This window comes from Choloepus didactylus, chromosome X, assembly GCF_015220235.1.
Source record: "Choloepus didactylus isolate mChoDid1 chromosome X, mChoDid1.pri, whole genome shotgun sequence".
NCBI lineage: Eukaryota > Metazoa > Chordata > Mammalia > Pilosa > Megalonychidae > Choloepus > Choloepus didactylus.
In genome coordinates this window covers 32,500,440-32,517,839 of record NC_051334.1, presented here as the reverse complement: position 1 = coordinate 32,517,839, position 17,400 = coordinate 32,500,440, and the positions used below count along the sequence as shown (strand labels likewise).

Genomic DNA, 17,400 nt, shown 5'->3' with positions numbered 1-17,400 from the left:
AAGCCCCTAGCTAGACTGACAAAATCAAAAAGAGAGAAGACCCATATAAACAAAATAATGAATGAAAAAGGTGACATAACTGCAGATCCTGAAGAAATTAAAAAAATTATAAGAGGATATTATGAACAACTGTATGGCAACAAACTGGATAATGTAGAAGAAATGGACAATTTCCTGGAAACATATGAACAACCTAGACTGACCAGAGAAGAAATAGAAGACCTCAACCAACCTATCACAAGCAAAGAGATCCAATCACTCATCAAAAATCTTCCCACAAATAAATGCCCAGGGCCAGATGGCTTCACAGGGGAATTCTACCAAACTTTCCAGAAAGGACTGACACCAATCTTACTCAAACTCTTTCAAAACATTGAAAAAAATTGAACACTACCTAACTCATTTTATGAAGCTAACATCAATCTAATACCAAAACCAGGCAAAGATGCTACAAAAAAGGAAAACTACCGGCCAATCTCCCTAATGAATATAGATGCAAAAATCCTCAACAAAATACTTGCAAATCGAATCCAAAGACACATTAAAAAAATCATACACCATGACCAAGTGGGGTTCATTCCAGGCATGCAAGGATGGTTCAACATAAGAAAAACAATCAATGTATTACAACACATTAAAAACTCAAAAGGGAAAAATAAATTGATCATCTGAATAGATGCTGAAAAAGCATTTGACAAAATCCAACATCCCTTTTTGATAAAAACACTTCAAAAGGTAGGAATTGAAGGAAACTTCCTCAACATGATAAAGAGCATATATGAAAAACCCACAGCCAGCATAGTACTCAATGGTGAGAGACTGAAAGCCTTCCCTCTAAGATCAGGAACAAGACAAGGATGCCCGCTGTCACCACTGTTATTCAACATTGTGCTGGAAGTGCTAGCCAGGGCAATCCGGCAAGACAAAGAAATAAAAGGCATCCAAATTGGAAAAGAAGAAGTAAAACTGTCATTGTTTGCAGATGATATGATCTTATATCTAGAAAACCCTGAGAAATCAACGATACACCTACTAGAGCTAATAAAGAAATTTAGCAAAGTAGCAGGATACAAGATTAATGCACATAAGTCAGTAATGTTTCTATATGCTAGAAATGAACAAACTGAAGTGACACTCAAGAAAAAGATACCATTTTCAATAGCAACTAAAAAAATCAAGTACCTAGGAATAAACTTAACCAAAGATGTAAAAGACCTATACAAAGAAAACTACATAACTCTACTGAAAGAAATAGAAGGGGACCTTAAAAGATGGAAAAATATTCCATGTTCATGGATAGGAAGGCTAAATGTCATTAAGATGTCAATTCTACCCAAACTCATCTACAGATTCAATGCAATCCCAATCAAAATTCCAACAACCTACTTTGCAGACTTGGAAAAGCTAGTTATCAAATTTATTTGGAAAGGGAAGATGCCTCGAATTGCTAAAGACACTATAAAAAAGAAAAACGAAGTGGGAGGACTTACACTCCCTGACTTTGAAGCTTATTATAAAGCCACAGTTGCCAAAACAGCATGGTACTGGCACAAAGATAGACATATAGATCAATGGAATCGAATTGAGAATTCAGAAATAGACCCTCAGATCTATGGCCGACTGATCTTTGATAAGGCCCCCAAAGTCACCGAACTGAGCCATAACGGTCTTTTCAACAAATGGGGCTGGGAGAGTTGGATATCCATATCCAAAAGAATGAAAGAGGACCCCTACCTCACCCCCTACACAAAAATTAACTCAAAATGGACCAAAGATCTCAATATAAAAGAAAGTACCATAAAACTCCTAGAAGATAATGTAGGAAAACATCTTCAAGACCTTGTATTAGGCGGCCACTTCCTAGACTTTACACCCAAAGCACAAGCAACAAAAGAGAAAATAGATAAATGGGAACTCCTCAAGCTTAGAAGTTTCTGCACCTCAAAGGAATTTCTCAAAAAGGTAAAGAGGCAGCCAACTCAATGGGAAAAAATTTTTGGAAACCATGTATCTGACAAAAGACTGATATCTTGCATATACAAAGAAATCCTACAACTCAATGACAATAGTACAGACAGCCCAATTATAAAATGGGCAAAAGATATGAAAAGACAGTTCTCTGAAGAGGAAATACAAATGGCCAAGAAACACATGAAAAAATGTTCAGCTTCACTAGCTATTAGAGAGATGCAAATTAAGACCACAATGAGATACCATCTAACACCGGTTAGAATGGCTGCCATTAAACAAACAGGAAACTACAAATGCTGGAGGGGATGTGGAGAAATTGGAACTCTTATTCATTGTTGGTGGGACTGTATAATGGTTCAGCCACTCTGGAAGTCAGTCTGGCAGTTCCTTAGAAAACTAGATATAGAGTTACCCTTCGATCCAGCGATTGCACTTCTCGGTATATACCCGGAAGATCGGAAAGCAGTGACACGAACAGATATCTGCACGCCAATGTTCATAGCAGCATTATTCACAATTGCCAAGAGATGGAAACAACCCAAATGTCCTTCAACAGATGAGTGGATAAATAAAATGTGGTATATACACACGATGGAATACTACACGGCAGTAAGAAGGAACGATCTGGTGAAACATATGACAACATGGATGAACCTTGAAGACATAATGCTGAGCGAAATAAGCCAGGCACAAAAAGAGAAATATTATATGCTACCACTAATGTGAACTTTGAAAAATGTAAAACAAATGGTTTATAATGTAGAATGTAGGGGAACTAGCAGTAGAGAGCAATTAAGGAAGGGGGAACAATAATCCGAGAAGAACAGATAAGCTATTTAACGTTCTGGGGATGCCCAGAAATGCCTATGGTCTGTTAATTTCTGATGGATGTAGTAGGAACAAGTTCACTGGAATGTTGCTATATTATGTAACTTTCTTGGGGTAAAGTAGGAACATGTTGGAAGTTAAGCAGTTATCTTAGGTTAGTTGTCTTTTTCTTACTCCCTTGTTATGGTCTCTTTGAAATGTTCTTTTATTGTATGTTTGTTTTCTTTTTAACTTTTTTTTTCATACAGTTGATTTAAAAAAGAAGGGAAAGTTAAAAAAAAAAAAAAAAAGAAAAAAGACAAACAAGGAAAAAAAAAAAAAAAGATGTAGTGCCCCCTTGAGGAGCCTGTGGAGAATGCAGGGGTATTCACCTACCCCACCTCCATGGTTGCTAACATGACCACAGACATAGGGGACTGGTGGTTTGATGGGTTGAGCCCTCTACCATAAGTTTTACCCTTGGGAAGACGGTTGCTGCAAAGGAGAGGCTAGGCCTCCCTATATTTGTGCCTAAGAGTCTCCTCCTGAATGCCTCTTTGTTGCTCAGATGTGGCCCTCTCTCTCTGGCTAAGCCAACTTGAAAGGTGAAATCACTGCCCTCCCCCCTACGTGGGACCAGACACCCAGGGGAGTGAATCTCCCTGGCAACGTGGAATATGACTCCTGGGGAGGAATGTAGACCCGGCATCGTGGGACAGAGAACATCTTCTTGACCAAAAGGGGGATGTGAAAGGAAATGAAATAAGCTTCAGTGGCAGAGAGATTCCAAAAGGAGCCGAGAGGTCACTCTGGTGGGCATTCTTACGCACACTTTAGACAACCCTTTTTAGGTTCTAAAGAATTGGGGTAGCTGATGGTGGATACCTGAAACTATCAAACTACAACCCAGAACCCATGAATCTCGAAGACAGTTGTATAAAAATGTAGCTTATGAGGGGTGACAATGGGATTGGGAAAGCCATAAGGACCACACTCCACTTTGTCTAGTTTATGGATGGATGTGTAGAAAAATAGGGGAAGGAAACAAACAGACAAAGGTACCCAGTGTTCTTTTTTACTTCAATTGCTCTTTTTCACTCTAATTATTATTCTTGTTATTTTTGTGTGTGTGCTAATAAAGGTGTCAGGGATTGATTTAGGTGATGAATGTACAACTATGTAATGGTACTGTAAACAATCGAAAGTACGATTTGCTTTGTATGACTGCGTGGTATGTGAATATATCTCAATAAAATGATGATTAAAAAAAAATGCTATAAGCACATATAAATGTAGGTTAAGTGTTTTATATGAGCATTTCTAATTCTTAAACATCTACAGCTCCTGAGTGATCCTGAAAAGTTAAATCAGTATTGGAAGAAATGAAGCTATAACATACTCAGAATCCCTACTTAAAACCAATCCCTATGATATTGCTTCATAAAAAAAGCCCCAAATTATTCTTTTTTGTAGTGAAATTCATAGAGAATTGCAAGTTTCATTTCTTTTGCACTTTTACTCACTGCCAATAACTTGGGGATGCTCAGAGTGTGGGGGAAGCAGGTAATTCTGATGGCATTTTGGAGGAAAGCAGTTTTGCACTGGCAAACTTTGAAAAAAATATGTATATAAATATATAAACATATACATTTGCACACCTTGTTTTAAGGCTATTAATCGTAATCATTCCTGATAATTGACTTTTTAAAAAATGCATTGTAGTAAGGAGGAAAAATAATGCATTTGTTTTCTCTGCAGGAAATTTTTTTAAGATGCAGATCTATGCAGACAGAATGTGATTTTCTATTTGCAAGATGCTGTCAAACCTAAAAATATAAAAGTAGGTGTGGATCAACTTTTAAAAAATCCCCAGTGGTACCAGCGAGTTTTATTGCCCATCATTTGCAGGGCTGCAGGGCTTGCCATATTTAAACTTGTGACCCGTTTTAAGTATGTGGGTCAAAGAGGAGGGAGATATCAATGCTGAAAGTGGCACAAACAGAAAGAGTGAAAGTGGAATTGAATATAGCTGAAAGTGAAGGAAAATTAAAAAGAAAAAAAAAACAGAGATAAATTGATAATGTTGTACCAGTCAGACTGTGGGTATTATTATTTAACCATTGTTTATTCCCCAATGTTTCATCTACACACATCATTGGTTTACTAATGGAGTCTGATGAGCATGGGTTTTGGTTTAAATTTGTGCCCACCTATTGCCAAGTAGCTGTATGACCTTGGACTAAACCTCTCTAACTTTTGTTTTCCCAGCTGTACAATGGAAACAATAAAAGTACCTACCTTATAGGGTTGTCTTGAGAATTAAATGTTTCAATCCTTTTAAAGTATTAAGTAAGTGACACATAGTAAGCACTCAAATTAGGTACACAATTATCATTTCCTTGACAAACTATTTATCTCTCTTTCCATTTTCTCATATGTTATGTGGACTAACATAAGGATTAAATGAAATAAAGTTCATGAAAACACTTAGCTTAGTGTCTAGCAATTTGTAGAAGCACAACATGATTAAATATCCCCTCCTACATTTTGCTTTCCATAACTGTGCTGAGTCAGTTTTGTAATGACAAAGCTCTGTATTTCTGAACATTCCCAAGGTAGCAAGGATCCAGTTTCTACCTTATCTACCAAGAATGAGACTTAAGATCAGGCATACAATCTCAGGAAATACTGTGTGTGTGTGTGTGTGTGTGTGTGTGTGTGTGTCTGTCTGTCTGTCTCTCTCTCTCTCTCTCTCTGTGCTTCTGATGATGGGACTGTTAGGGAGGTAAAGACCCTTAGTTAACACTATAGTTCCTCTACATGTACATTGTGATTGTGGGAAAACAATAAAACCATTTAGTCTTGGGTTTCCCATCGGTAAAAGGGAAACAACATTTCTAAATCTTAGTCTAGATATGGGGATTAAATGCAGAATACAATATCACACACATATAGTATACCATCAATAAATGTAAGTTCCCTTCCTCATATTCTCGTTAATGAGGATTACTCTCTCTCCCTCTATCCCCCACCCACACCCCACTTCTTTAGTATATCACCAATTACTTCCTTATTTGGGACTAAACTGTGTGCTTTTTACTATCCTTTAGTGTTCCATTTTTTATATTCATGCATAATATACCTTAGGAAATATTTTACCTCTGATATTCTTGTGTCTGTTTTATACGTACCTAATAAGGCATTTATGTACAATTAATGTGTTTTATTTTAAGGTAAATTCCAAGCTAAATTGAAAAAATGAACTCCTGCTAATTTTCAGGCAGAATTTTCCTTATGAGAAGTAGGTCAAGAAACATTGAACACGAAATAAATTTATTTCTGAAAACAGCTCTTCAGCTCTGGATTGTTTATGGATGGCCCAGAATCCACACTTAGAATTGTCTTATATCTCCAGTTTCAGTACTCCTCTGAATTAGCATTTTGGCATAAAGCATTTCCATGGAATTGCTCTTTTTTTTTTTCCCATATCTTCTGCACTCCACTGTCAGGTGAGAGGGCAACATATAGTGTTCACATAAATTATTTCCCAACTTAAGTCAGCATGCAGCTTATTTCTTTAGTTCATAGTTAACTGGAGCTGCTGGTGCCTATTTTTTTGTAAATTGCTTCCACTTTTCTTCCTTATTTTTAAAATCATAAACATAAAATTAAACAGGATGGCTAGAAGCAGATGGATCCATGCGATCACCTACAGAAGTGTTCCTTTCCTTTTGTTCTCCATCCTTCTGGCCCTTTGTGCTATTCCAAGCATCCTTCTCTTGTAGAAGATATAGGTTAGTTGGAAGAAAGAGAGAGGAAATTACCATCAATGTCCACCACCACCAGTTATAGGAATTGAGTTGAATCTATTGATTTTGCTCCCTTTCCTGATTACAAACTTCTAATCCCATCTACACATTTAAAGAGTTGATTGTGTTTGTAGGCTAGAGGTAAAGATGATCTGCTACTTTTCCAAACCTTTTTGATTTCTACTTATTTTCCCTATATCTTCTATCTTGATTTTCTGGTGTGTTTGTGTGTGTGTGTGTGTGTGTGTGTGTGTATTTTCATAAACAGTAGGGGAAAAAATGGCAGAAAGCAGATCATTGCCTGATAACCCTGACAAGTAGCTGCTTAGTCTTTCTTTCACTGGGGCGACTAGAATACTGGAAATATTAAGCACTCTAGTAGTCTTTCTGAAAGGATTAGCCATGCTTCATGTTCGATTGCACAAACTTGCAATGATTCGGTGAATCTTGATAATGTTAAGAAATAGATCAGATGGTGCTTACAACTGAAGCTAAACTCAGTTTTGTTTATATTTTTTTATTGGAGTGGGGAGTTGGGGATTCTTAATGTCCTCGTATTTGTCACCCGTTACTCTAGCGGCCTTTATTCATAATCATGTTTTCCCTCTTCATTTATAATTACCCTGCATATGTTTTAATGTTTCTAATGGGAGCTCTGGCAGCTTAAATTAAATAAGACTCTGTAAGCATTTTTATAATTTGAAATTATTAACAAAGTTGAACAGTTTTTGTCGACCACTGTAATATGACTCCCCATAGTCCGGTCCATAGTAGATGCCTAGATGTTCAATACAACCATGATAGAATCATGCATGCTTGTGTGCACTGTGGTGGCACTGGGCACTAAGGATATTTGCCTGAGTCCTGAATGAGTTTTGCACTCCATCTAAATTGTGTGATTCAGAGTTGGAGTAGTGTAAAAATTTGATCATTAATGTAAAACTGAGTTTACTCATTGTCTGAGTAACACCTGTACAATAGGAGAAGAATGGAAAAGGAACCAAAACACACAACAAAAACAATGACAAATCAAAAACTCAGATAATTAGAGCAATAAGCTGACTTGCCACAGAAATCATTTTGCAAAAATTTAACTATGATTTGCTCTCAGAACCCAGTATCTTTCACCACATAGTTTCTTAAATGATCAATCAGTAGTACTTATGGGTATGATCATTAACTTTGTTTAATTCTTTAGCTTTTGATGACATTCATTTATGTATTCAGATTCAGTTTTCCTTTCCTGAGAATCCCAACCCATCCACCAATCCAGGAATGATAAAAAAGAAAAGAACAACTGGGACTTTATACATTATAGTGAAATCTATTCATGCCACTCTACAAAAGTTTCCAAATTGGAATGAGTGAAATTATCTACCTCTCTTTTGTGTTGCATTTTAGGACTATCAATGAAATTTGAAATGATGCAGTAAAATGGAAAGGAAGTTTGAACAGGAATTACATGTTGAATATGTGACAAAAGAGATAGACTCAATCATCTTACAGTATTGAGAAGGAAATATGCTTCCCAATTTGCATTTTTTTAGACAAAGCCTTCCAATTTACCTGGAAGCCCACCTATGTTTCATTTTCTAGTCATATGGCAGAGATTGTTACAATCGGAGTGGTTCTCTTTCTCAGTGAAAATGGACCATTTGGACTGGTGGATTCATTTATTTTATAGTATGAGAGGCACAGAACTATAAATGGGAAGAACAAAGACTTTATAGTTAGACAAACCTACACTTACCAGCGGTGCAACCTTGGAGAGATAACTAGCATTTTTTTTAGCCTGAGTTTTCTTACCTGTAAGATGAAGATGGGGGTGGGTGGCGGGAAGAATACCTACCACACAGGCAACTACAAATATAAAGCACTTATAATATTGAGAGTTCTTATAATAAATAATTCTAGTGCCATGCCTTCTTTCAGAGATCAAGTACTCAAGTGTGAAAGTTGATAAAAGTTTCCAGGATAAACGTTTATAATAATTTAAATTGTGTCATTTAGAAGTAGTACTATTAATTTTGTCATTCAATATTAGTTTTCTTTTTAACATTTTAATTGATTATGACTTCTTTCTAGCATTGCCACTTGACTCTTTTATAGTTTCCATCACTGTGCTGAAATTTCCCATCTGTGCGTACAAGTTGTTCACCTTTTCCTCTAATGTCTAGAGGGAACTATCCTTTAAGTTGTTTGCAGTTAATTTAAAATCCTTGTCATGTGACCAGTTTCTCCTCAAGAGAAACAGCTTCTGAGTGCTTAAAAAAACAGTATGCTTTTATAGATTATCCAACTTTTTCTTGTGGGGTAGGGGCAAAATTTTATGCAGCATTCTACATCATCAGTAGAGCTGATTATGACTGAAAAGTTGAAAGTATTTTACCCTCTTGGGAATATCCAGTTCAATGTGCCATTAACTATAGCCTCCCCTTGTTTTAGAGGGAAATGCTGAGTGTACTTACGTATTTCTGTTTGGAAAAGGTTGGTTTGGAAATGAGACACTTCAACAATTGAATTTAATAAGCATTTATTGAGCCCGTTATCTGTGAGTCAACATGTCAGGAAATGTGGGGATGAAAAGATGACCAAAATACTGTCCCTTGCCTTTTAAAACTTTTTAATTCAGAAGAGAAGACATATGGGAGCATAGCTATTCATATATGTTTTATTTATATCTGCTATCTGCATTCCTCCTTCCATTTTGATGACAAAGAAATGTTTAGTGAATTAGTAAATAATCAGATGCTACTTTTAAGTGGTTTGGTAATTCAATTCAAGTCACAAAATGTGCTTCCAAACATTTTGTATATTCAGAATCTGTTTGTGTTACCTAATTTGCGATGTTGGACAGAGATTTGGCACATTTCTCAAAAGTTGTGTCCAAAGTTGTAGAACCTGGTCTCCTAGCCTTTGGGGGGGTGGGCAAAATGAGGAGGAGAGGAGTGGGGTCTTGACTGATAGCCCTTTCTCAGGGGTAGAGGAAGGACTCCCAAATTTTATCTTATTGAAGTAAGTTAGAATACTCACATTTGTTAGAATGATGAAGTTGCTTCTTTTAAAATTTTAACCAGAATACCTTTAACAACAGAGAAGAGAGGATGTGTATCCACTGAGGGCTGGGGTGTAACTCCAAATAGCCATAGGAAAGCTGAAATATTTACTTAAACAATTTACCATAATATCGAAAAAATAATGCATTCTCTTTCATTGTGTTTAAAATTTTTTTTTTCTATCCATAGTCACATAATTCATATTCTTTCTGGAACCTTCAAGTATGTTCACACCAGAGTTTGAAAACCTCAAGGCAGGTGGTTTGAAAAATCCCTCCCCAAACTGAATAGGGAGCCAAGGTGAAATGAATGGCCCATGGACAATGAAATGTCTTTTCATGCCAAGGTCCAGGCCAAACAAACAAAGATAAGCACAAAGGACCCAAAAATGTTAATTAGGAGAAAATAAAAATAGGCATTCATTTGTTTTCTTCCTTATTGAGTTATATTAAGGGTAATCATTTCTATTCACACTAGTGACAGAGGAACTTTTAACATTCTATGCACTGACTCAAACGTAATTCTTAATCCTTTTTATTTCCTCATAATGATGTTGGAGCTTTGTTCTAATGCAAAGTGATGAGCTATAACCCAAAGTTAACCAAGAAAACAAAGTGAAATTTTCATGCTTGCATTTATATTTGCCTTCTGGGACAAACCATAGGATTGCTAAAACATGAAATTTCATATACCCTTCTGATATGTTAAAATGTAAAATAAAAGCAGAGAATCGATATTTTTAACAATAGAAACATTAAACAAAATGCTTAGATATATTCATTTTTGACATTGAACTGCCCTTGGCATTTTGCCTTTGTAAATTTTATTGTCCAGGAAAGTTAAAGGGATACTGTCTTTAAATACATATGTCTTGATAGTGCCAATTCATTATAATGTCACCAATTTGCAGATTTAGTGACATTATTCACATATTTACTTTGTTGATGATGCCAAATCAAAATGGTTCCTGCAATTAGTGGTTCTTATAAAACGAGCATGCTAAGAGGAAATCAAACTTCTGGTTGTGATATACCAATTTCCTTTTTCATTTAGCAATGGCTGTGCTTCCTCCCTTTATTTTCATATATACCTTACCAAATTTATATGCATATTATTCTTTTCCACAATTCCCATCACAGACTCAATTAGTATTACTTAAATTTAAGCAAGAAACTCAACAAGGCTTTCAAGTTTTTCAGTGCTAATGATTTTTCCCCTCATTAAGTCTGGATCTAATGAAACTAAGCACAAAGTTCTGGTTGGATTCCTTGGTCACCCCATCTGTGTTTGTGAATTGTTATAATTGGCATGAGTTGAAAGTTCTTATTATCGCTGAGAGTAACTCCAAGACAATACCAATTTGTGTTTAAATGGCCTTATGCAGACAAGGATAGCTGAACAAACCAAAACAGCCTCATGGGTGTATGGCAGATAAATACCGATTGAGGGCTAGAAATGTCATCAGTTCTTTTCTGTGTGGGTTCAAGTTAAGAATTCCTTGAGTTTGCAGATAGAGCATCAAAGCCTTACAAAATGAAGGAAGGCATCTTTCAATCAAAATGTGAGATGGGAAGATTATATGACATAGAAAAGATTCCACTGTTAAACAGGAAGATCCATTTATTATTGAGTGTTCTAGTAGTTAGAACACTGTGTTACAAGTAACATATATCAAATTTGAATTAACTTTAACAAAGAGTGGAATTTATTCTAAAGTGTAAACTTATTCTAAGGACTAAAAGGTTTATCAAGTAAGGAAATGATGTACTTCAGTTGTGACTCTGGAAAATGCTGGAACCAGGCAATCTAAAGATTCCAGGATTCTCTGTCACATCTCCTTCTCTTTGTATGATCTCTTTTATTGCAGACTGGCTTCTACTGTTTCTCACATTGCAGAACATGACTGCTGACACTCTCTTATACTTCCATCCCACGATGGAGGCATTCAGGGAGAGCCCGAGTCCAAATTCCTGGTATCTCTTTGTGTGTGTGTGTGTGTGTGTGTGTGAGTACACACACACACACATGTCTATATTCATGTGTGTGTATATATATATATATGTATTCATGTATAGATAGATATAGACATAGCTACGTCTCTGTGAATTGAATTTGTATCTAAAATATTCAGTATAGGCTATAATGCAGCACTGTAGAACTTCTCATCCATTATTGGTAGTAATGTGATTCTATACAAACCTTTAAAGAAGCTATTTGAAAATATATGCCAGGAATTATAGAAATAGTTTACCTGAGTCCCTTAGCCTAATATTTGAGAATATTTGCTAAGCTAATGACCCCAAATTTGGGGAAAGACTCACTTCAGATAGAAATTAATTGTAGCATTTTTAATAGCAAAAATTGTGAAATCATTTTTCAAGGCTTCCAAACAAGGCAGAAAGGTACATTTTAGTGGGGCCATATAAGATAATACATCTAGCTATTTCAATTTTGTTTTAACAATATTGACCCCCACCCGTTGTAATTTTAAATGAAGAAAACAGGATATCCAATTATTTGTGCAATGTAATTGCATTTAAGCAGGGAAAAACACAAAGGAAATTTACCAAATCTTCAGTGACAGAGCTTTTAATAACTATTTTTCTCTAGTTTGTAAAATCTAGATAACGAATATAAATTTAGTTAATAAATTAATTGCCCATGGCATTGTATTAAGCATCAGATGCAACAGTGCCTCTCACTCTCTTTATTTTTTTTTTATAATTATATTTTTATACTCCCAGTTTATTTTGAAAACAGCCTTCTCTGATATAAATATCCAAATGAATTTGAAATTACAGTTATCTCAAAGTACACAGAAATTACCTATATTCTCCTGTAAATTAAACAGTGATAAAAGAACACTTAACATATTATTTAAGGACTTCAACATAACAGAATTCTCTTTTTCCAGCTTTTTAGACTATTTTTCCCATCTACCCCAATATGTAATATTTGACATTTGGGTTACATGTGCATATAAAACAGACACATTTGTCAAAAGTGAGCATAAGATGAAACAGCATACAATGTCCTTTCTGGATATAAATTTTCAGAGGCAGGTGGTCCAAATGGGAGCAAAAAACTGACTTCCTCATGAAATAAACTAGATAAACAAAAATTAAGAATAATGCTAAAGATTTATTCCATACCATAAATCATTTTTCTTTCCTATCCTTCTAATATACAAGTGTGCACTCTGGGCATGTGTGAATCAAAATACTTCCAGTCAAGATTATGAAGCCCTATGACTAGGGATTTCTAATTCAGTAAGATGCCCTGGGGTAAAAAGAGAGGTAGTATAGGTGAATAGAGGACATTGTCCATCAAGTTATACGTATCTACTTAATAAAGAGGTAGATTATTTAAAAGTCTCATAGGGCTCAGATATTGACTTGGGCCTGAAAGTGATGTCTTAATTACTTATTAAGCATATTAGAATGCTAGTCGTCACTGGATTAGTACCTTAAGGTTAAACACTGGAAAGAAATGATTGTTATAAAACACACACAGAACATAGTATTTTGTGGTTCTACTGTTTTGTTTGATCCACTATTTTTGTAATTGGGGCAAGATAAGTGGTCCAACTTGTTTAAGAACATTTAATGTACCCCATAAATTGTCTGAATCAAAGATTTTTATTAATTCTTCTGCCAAACACAACATTGCTTTCCATCTACAATTATTTTTTAAGATAAAAAACAATAAGTCAATTGGAAAAAAAAGTTGTGGCTATGAGCTATGAAGCATTATACACTTTTAGCACACTGATTGACTGAAAAACCTAGACCATCACTGTTGAAGATGTGAATCATTGTTGGCCTTCAGCAATGAATGGATGCAGCTTCACTGTGACTTCTCCAAAATTTCTTTGCAGCACTTAACACACTGCTGCTAAACAGTCTCGAAGTCGGAGTCATTCCCATAATAGGGATCCTCAATAATAAGTTGTTTTTGTGGACCATAGCTCCCAAGTAGTTCAATTTTCACTTTGCGGTTTTTGACTTCACTACCTTTTCTGTTCAAATCTCTGATTGCTTTCATCCATACATAGTGTATAATCAAATGTAGCAAAGTCTTCTTTGGTAACCTGCCGAGCCACGTGATTCACAGGAATATCTTGCTTCTTCATGCAATTTTGCCCTCGATAATCAGGAGTGTTTCCTATCTCATAAGTGGATGTTGCGGCACTGTCTATCCTCCAATTATCTGAAATAGTTTGATCATTTACAAGTTTTTTGAAAACTGCTTCAGCAATGGGTGATCGACAAATGTTACCCAAACATACAAATGGCACCAACTTGGGTGGCTGCGCTGCCATCTTCTCAGAAGCAAAGAGTGGCAGAGTCTCTCACTCTCTTTATATTCAACTTTATCCTTAAACATTGTATCAATTCTAAACTATTTTTTTTCACTTTGATTCCTCACCTAAGTTACTTAGACAACGAACTACCTCTGTTCAGACTACTTTGCATCTCTGAAGACATTTCTTTATCTTGAATTTTTATTTCCTAATCTATGAATTCTTGTTCAAATGTAATGTTTAAGTTAATTTATACCTTTCCTCTTTTCCTTTGACTTTACCAATCAATACTGTTCGTTCAGCAGTTATTTCGTTCTTTCGACTGATCTCTGCTGAGAGTTTGTTATTTTCAGATACTTTGAAAGTCTTGGTTTCCAAGCTGTGAATTCACTGTATCTATGCAGAGCAGAGTGATTTGTTCCTTGTACCGCATGGTGCCTTTATGCTGTGAGAATGATCAATTACACATTTAAATGATTCCTTCATTGACATGGGCTGTTTTAACAGAAGAAAAGTGTACATTAAAGAGAAAGCAGATTAAGGCATAAGTATGTCTGAAAGTTAACATACCCATCTTGCTGAGTCTCAATTATTGTACAACTTTATGTCAATACTCAGCACCAAGAGATATCACACACTCAAAAAAAGCTTAGCTTTTCTCAGAAAGGACTCTGCAACAAAATGGATTGCAAGAAAACTGCATCTATGTGTACTTAAGCGTAAGAGACTAAAAAAATAAGTGCCTAATCCTAGACAGTTGAAGAATACCATCTAAGGGAATATGAAAGGAGCCCACTTTTTCTATGCTGATTGAGTCCTGGCTTTCTTTGCTATAGAGGAAGCCTAGGTTAACTGCACTTCTTTTCAATGCCAGGTATTATGGCTAGATCCATCAAAAGGATGAATTATTAAGGGCACAGAAATCGAACAGAATATCTCTTAAATAATCATTGAAAAACAGTAGTGTAGGAAAAAATGCAAGTGGGCCTGTTGCTGTTGGCACCTCTGCTTTTGAAAAAAAAAAGTAAAACTTATATTGTTGATATTCATAAAAGCCAGGATAATGTCTTTATTTTTCACCGAACATTGGGAATCTGTTGAAGAATGCAGATCCTCAGATGTAGAAATTCATAAAATTTTGTTCACAATTTTAGAGGTTCACCCCATGGATTTCAGGATAAGAGTAACGATGATTACTTATTTTGGGGCAGACTTTTTCTATGCACTTTAAACATAATGCCTTCTTTTATCATCACAACAAAACCATGTGGTAGCTATTATTTTTATGCCTATTTTACAGATGAGGAAAGTAAGGAATATAGAATTTAAGTAACTAACTCGAAGAAAGGCAGCTACTAAGCAGCAAGTTTGGACTTTGAATCCAGGAAATATGGCTGAGAAAAACTAGATTTAAAAAATCAGATGATAGCATTTCATACCTGGAGAAAAGCATAGATGCTATCTGTTCTGAACTCCTGTTTTTTTTTTGTTTTGTTTTTTTTTCATGTTGGGGAAATTGAATTCCAGGTAAGTAAATGTCTTACTGAAGTCCACAGAACTAGTTAGTGTTAGAGCCAGGGCTCAATTAGGAACATTAATCCAGAGCTCTCAACAAAGCTGTGTCAGTATTATTTTTATCATTACTTCACAGTTGAGGAAACTGAGGCACATTGCTAATAAGTCATAGAGCTATAATTCAAACTCAGGTAGTATGGTTCAGAAAGGTATAACTCAGGAAACTCATGCCTTTGTAGTCTACTTAGTAGAAATTTAGCATGGCCCAATTAATCATAAAATTTGGCAATTAATATGTCTTCAATTTACAAACTTTGGAAATTCAGGACGTTCCAGTTAATATCATTTTAATACTCTCTAATCAAAATGAAATGCTGGCAGTATGCTGCAATTTATTCAAATCTAAACACGTAAGAATATAGAATTATATATGATATGCATATATAAAATGCATATGTGTGTGTATTGCCCATCAAATTCCATTTGTATGTACTAGAGTTCAGAATTTGTAAACATATAATGAAGAAAGTTAAGAGTTAAAAAGAGCTCATTTTTGACTCAGCAAATTCCTTTAAAAGTTGAAACTCTTCCCGTTTATATTACATCCTTAGTAAGAATCCAATTTTTCACTGCAATTTCTGAATCTTTTCGAGTTCAAAGTTATATTTTCCTTTACAATTTCAACTAAGTTACATCCAAATACAAACAATGAGATTACCTTGGGAACCTTTCAAAATTCCTTATTAATTTGCATGCTAACATAAATTCATATCTATTTAAATTATTAGGCAGAGCAAGGTATAGAGTTTATCCATTATGCACTGGTGGAAGTGCTCTTAGTCTAGTCTTGGCAAAGGGCTTAGAAAAGAAATACTTTTTTAAAATTGAGTGGCCTAATAAAGTAAAAAAAGAAAAAAAAAATTTCATTAAGGATCTTGGAAGAAGCTGCCGTTAACCACTTGTCATCAGTATTAGCAACCTCAAGCTGAATAAAAATTGATTGTGCGACCCTGAACTTTCTCTGCTCTGCCACTTGGATCATCTATTAGCATTGACACCTGATTAACTCGCAAAAGTGGGTCTTCCTTTGATTGGATCCCAGGATGTTTTTTGCATTCTCAGTAATAATTTTCTGAACTCTGTCCTAAAAGATCAAATGCTGTTTCACTGACTGTAAAATGTCCCCTGTTTATGCTGGAAAAATATTTGGCCTTTACTCTATTTATACTTTTTGGCTAGATCTTTCACAAACACTGGCTTAAGACTTCCATATTTGGTGAAGCAGGAATGAATGACTATCCCTGAACTTCATTTCTGTTTTAAGCACATTCTGTGTTTGGCACAAGGTATGAAAAGAGCAGTCTCAATACTGGCTAGTGCTGCTTCCATAAACAGTGAATTTCCCTAGAACTTATTTTGTTCTTAAATAATTTTCTAGATTAATTTGTGTGCTTATCCTTGACCATGTCTAAGAAAATTTAATGTTTAAGTTGTGAATGATTTGGGAGTGATTTGGGAATGAAAGAACATGATAGAAAATATAACATATTCTAAACTAAAGATTTTTTAGAGATGTTAATACTTCATTTAATACTCGATTTAAAACCCATACTTCATTTTATATTTAGGTTTAAACAATTGAGTTTAACTCTCCCTTTTGTAAGTGAGAAAGCTATATACAAAGTCCACTGTTGTGTTTTATTCTATAGGGCATATTTACTATTTACCTGCAATATTAGTCAGCCATATTCTGGGAAAATGCTCTGTAACAACCCCACCCCCTACCCTCCAATCTCAGCGGCTTACAATAACAAATATTTATTTCTTATTCATGTGTCTACCTCAAGCTTTGGGTGGGGTTAGAATCTGCTCCATATGTTTTTCCTTCTGGGAACAGTGACTGCTTGAGGTATATACTCTTCCTCTGGCAAAGGGAGGA

General features: G+C 35.3%; 1 protein-coding gene and 1 pseudogene across 8 annotated transcripts in view; one reads left to right on the top strand and one right to left on the bottom strand.

Annotated features, from left to right (window-relative positions):
• The window catches only part of DMD (dystrophin), a 2,178,366-nt gene that overhangs the window by 132,602 nt on the left and 2,028,364 nt on the right, over positions 1 to 17,400 (top strand). The window lies entirely within an intron of this gene.
• On the bottom strand, positions 13,490 to 13,964 carry LOC119522611 (annotated as a pseudogene).